This window comes from Lissotriton helveticus, chromosome 11 (assembly GCF_964261635.1).
Source record: "Lissotriton helveticus chromosome 11, aLisHel1.1, whole genome shotgun sequence".
NCBI classification, from domain to species: Eukaryota; Metazoa; Chordata; class Amphibia; order Caudata; family Salamandridae; genus Lissotriton; species Lissotriton helveticus.
In genome coordinates this window covers 53,524,942-53,529,966 of record NC_136072.1, presented here as the reverse complement: position 1 = coordinate 53,529,966, position 5,025 = coordinate 53,524,942, and positions in this window count along the sequence as shown.

Genomic DNA, 5,025 nt, shown 5'->3' with positions numbered 1-5,025 from the left:
AATTAGGGCTAATGTCAGGGCAGGGCTCCCATACGAATGTATTGCAACGAGTAATTGTCAAAATGTCCTCCGGTATCCTTGCAGAGAAGTATTGTTTTAATGCTTCATTTCATTTGGATGTTTCTGTCTTTGCTTTTGTAATTCTTTCTTTTGTCTATATTTTTTGTATGATTTTTTTTCTCCTTTTCCGTCATTTTTTTCTTGACTTCATTGCAACGCTCTCTTTCGACAGCGGATTTTTTTGTTAACAATGGTTTCTAACGTCGTAGGGGTGGGTGGAACTCATGGGGTTTCACTCAGCGGAATTGTCAGAGTTACATTAAAACTCAGCGAGATTCCGTGGAGTTCCGTGAGCGGGCGATATCCGCATGCCGTGCTGATTTCTAGCACCGTGAGCTTGTTCTGCACTGTAAAATAAGTGCAAATGGCACCATGCGGCACGCCAGAGGGTGCGGCTTCTTTGCTGCCACTCGAGTAGATTTTCTACTCGAAGCAGCAGCGTTCTCACCGGAAACGGTCGCAACTGCCCACGTTGAGAAAATCTCACCGGGTGGCGTCCTAGCGCCTGAAAATCACACTAGGGGATGCCGATTCTCGCTCACCAACTTAACGTTGACAAGCCATACGCAAGAAATACCTCCACCATGCAGCCAAAACTTCACGTTACAATGTGGGCAAAACTCCATGAACTCTGCCGGTGGAGCAGAATTTATCGGGAAACAACCTTTACAACGCAACTTTTACAACGCACTACCATTACAACGAAACTTTTACAACGCAACAGCCATTACATTGCATGCCATTACAACGCAACCATTACAACGCATGACACTACAACGCATACCACTACAATGCATGTCATTACAACGCATACCATTACAACGCATAATATTACAACGCATAGTACCCTTACACTATCCAACACTTACCCTACTGTTGCACCCCCTGGAGTTAGAATAGTAATTTTTACCCCTACACTATCCAACACTTACCCTACTGTTGCACCCCCTGGAGTTAGAATAGTAATTTTTACCCCTACACTATCCAACACTTACCCTATGGTGTCACCCCCCTGGAGTTAGAATAGTAATTTTTACGCCTACACTATCCAATACTTACCATACATGCAATGTAATGTTATGCGTTGTAATGGTATGCGTTCTGAAGGTAGTATGCATTGTAAAGGTAGTTTTTAAAAATTTGTTGTAATGGCATGCGTTGTCATGGAATGCGTTGTAATGGATGTTGCGTTGTAAAAAATGTGTTGTAAAGGTATGCGTTGTAAAAGTATGCGTTCTAATGTCATACATCCAAATTTATCACCCACCCCTACTAACGAGAGGACCAGAGATGGACCTAGGGGTACTGTAATGTGGTATCTGAAGAAATCGTCACTGCCCTAAGACCACTATGCGTCTGTGTCTTTTCCCTCCAAGGCAGGACTTCATGAGGCTCACACATGAGCAAATTGTAAGAAGAAAGAGCCACACCTTCCAGAAAAAAATCTGGCCACAATCCAAAGAGACCAGAGCACCCCAACCTTCAAAAGAGTTCCCTGGATAAACTGCATTTCTTAGAAATCACTGATTCATGGAACTTCTAGGCACTTCTCGGCCTCACCTGGGGCTGCTCACGGACAAACTAGGAGGTTGGATTGATTAATTTGCCTCAAGGCTGGTTGTCTAACCGCTTAACCGCGGTGGCAATTCCGCTGCAGAGCGGTGGTTTGATTAGGTGGGCGGGTCCGCGTCGGACAATGGACGTGCGCAGCACTACGAAGGTTGTGCTCGCGGCGGCTGTTGGCCGACGGGCGTATGGAAGGGGACTTCACTCATTTATTCCAGAATTAGGAGTGGCACCTCATCGGAAGGTGGTCTGCTGACCGGGAAAGGATTATGAGCTTCAAGAGTCATGCTCAACCCCCCACTGAGTTGGAAAGACTGCCTGACCCTGGAACTGGCTCTTCCATTTCAAAATCATCTTGAAAAGGGGTGGGCACAACTCACGTAGCCGAATTACTCAAAATATTATGCAAAATTACACAGAAAAAGAGTGATTCTGCATTCAAATGGAAACAAGGCTCCATTTTGCACTAAGAAATAGTGCTAAATGCAGGAGAACATGAAAAGTGAGTGCAAGAACGCTAAATGTGCACTTGGGGTAGGGTTTCCCGTCAACTTACATACGGCATTTAGCTCAAAATGCACCCTCATGTCCAAAATAATGCTAAATGAAACAGAACACAGAGAGCAAGCAAATGTACACTCACAGTAGCATTTTATTCCCCCAAATTACTCTTAAATACGCAACTGGGCGCAATTGTGTTATTTTTGTCAATTCTATGTCAACGAGAAGGTGGAATTACCAAAAGTACTCTGATTACTCCAGAGTAATTGGAATTTTGCCCAGGCCTAGTCTTGAAGATGGGAACGTTTAGATGCGCCCACTGCTGAGGGTTCCCACTCTTCTGCCGGTGTACCTGGAGAGAATTGTTGCAGCTCTATCTCCAAGATCTGACCGAGCCCCACTACACACAGCAGATCAGATCATTTTTTAAGTGTACCTCTACAAGGTCTCACATTTTCCCATGCACTTGTGCCAAATCACTGCAGGGGACCCGTAGAACCCCGATTCCCCCATGCATTAGATGTCATGTGCTTTTTCTGACCCCACGCCACATTAGCAGAGCTAACTCATGTGAGAGGAGCCCTCAAAAATGTGTTTTAGTATCACAGTTATTACATCCAATATTGTTTTAATATTTAGTAAATGTAACTATCAAATATACAGATAATCCATGTTCAGCCCATTAATTCATCCAGGAAGCCCAATTAATTTACAGTCCTGGATGTTGGTGGCCAGAGAGCTGTATGGTAAATCGCCACAATACTTACCCTCTATGCAGTGGGTGGTACGATGACTTTACTGGATTAATGCTGAAAATGAATGAAGGGATATTGTAGAAGAAAGGATCATCACATTGGGTACCATACTTAATCCGTCAGTGTAAAGGATCCCTGATGAAGCCCTGTGTAAAGGCCGAAACATGTTGGCTGAGCTGACAATTTATTTTCAATATGTTGTGAAGAAAAATGGAGAGTAAAAAGGACTATGAATAAATTGATATTCTTGGAGGAATTAATGGACTAGATGTGGACTATCTGAATAGTTGACTGTTACATTTACTAAATATTGGATGTGATAATAGTGATATTAAATCTTATGTTTGAGTGCTCTTCTCATGTTTTAGTTCGGAAACGTAGTGCAAAGGTAGTCTTAGGCAGTAGAACCTCTAGGAGTGATGACCACCATCTTTTTTTAATCGATTTATTAATTGAAGTTTGTGTGGTGGGCAAGGACTACTACGGCCTTTGCTTATGTTGATTCCACATTAGAAGAAGCCTACTTTTGAATTCACCTGTGTAAGTAACGTAACCCTCACTTTGATCCTCTATTTTACAGCAACGATGCCCTTGAGTGCACATCCCTGGCTTGGTGTGAGCACTTTACGAAGGTTTGATAGGCATTCCAAAGAATCTTGTATATTATATTGGCTCTGCCTGTTTATTGGGTTGATACACTCATGAATGCCCTTTCACTCCCCTGGTTGACATATTTATTTTATTTATTTATTTATTTTTTACATTTGTAAGGCGCACAGATACCCACAAAGGGTTTCCCGGCGCCGAGACTGTGATACTGAGCTACACCTTTGAAGAGAGGAGGACGAACTGACAGTTATTTGTCAAAAAGCCAGGTCTTAATGCTTTTCCTGAAGCTGGAGAAATTTTCTTCCTTACGGATATGGGGGGGGGAGAGAATTCCAAAGGGTAGGCCCCAAATAAGAAAAGGATCTTCCTCCAATTCTCGCCGATTTGAACCTGGGCACTGCAAAGTTTTCGCTGCAGTTAAAGATCGCAGGCTGCGTTTAGGAAGGTAGGGACTAGCAAGATCATGTAAATATTTGGGAGCAGTGCCGGCTTTAATTTTAAACATGTAGCTCAGGGCTTTGAACCTAACTCGGTTCTCCGCCCTGAGCCAATGCAGGTCCCTGAGGTGCTTTGAGATCCTTGCTGTTCTGGGGATTTTGCACAGCAACCTAGCAGCGGAATTCTGGACGAGTTGGAGTCGTCTTAACACTGCTTGGTTTGAGCCCAGATAGAGGATGTTACCGTAGTCAAGCCGAGATGTAATAAGAGCATTGACTACGGTCTTCTGGGTGGCAGGAGGCAGCATCCATAAGATTTTACGCAACCATTTAAGGATGGTAAAACAGATGCCCGCCACTTTATTGGCCTGCTGCTTCATGGATAGTGAGTTGTCAATGGAGACCCCAAGATTTCTGACCTGGGTAGCTGGTGTAGGAAGAGTGCCCAAAGACGGAGGCCAGTGGAGGGCACTCCAGATGTCCTTATTCTTTCCTAGTAGGAGGATCTCCGTTTTCTCCCCATTAAGCTTCAGCTGGTTGTTTGACAACCAGCTGAAGATTTCCTGAAGACCTTGATTGAGCACAGATGGAGCTAGAGGGTCAGACTTTGAAAGTGAAAAAATAATCTGTGAATCATCTGCATAGGTCATTAAGGCAAGACCGGATCTCTCCACTAGATTGGCAAGTGGACGGAGATAAAGATTAAAAAACAGCGGACTCAAAATTGAGCCCTGTGGCACACAATGGGGAGAGTTAAATATGTCAGAACAGGCCTGGGAGGAAGAAATCTGGAAGGTGCGATGGGACAGATATGACCTTATCCATTCCAGCGCTGCGCCACCGATACCATTTTCCCCCAGCCTGGCTAGAAGTCTGGAGTGAGAAATGGTATCGAAGGCCGCACTTAAGTCCAGCAAGATAAGTGCGACAGTTTGGCCATCGTCTAAGAGTTCCCTGATCCTCTCTGTTACTCCAAGAAGGGCAGTTTCTGTAGAGTACCCTGCCCTAAATCCGGACTGAGAGTAGTGGAGTAAACAGTTGTTTTCTGTGAATATTGTGAGAGCACCATGAATGTGTTTCTCGAGGATTTTAGAAAA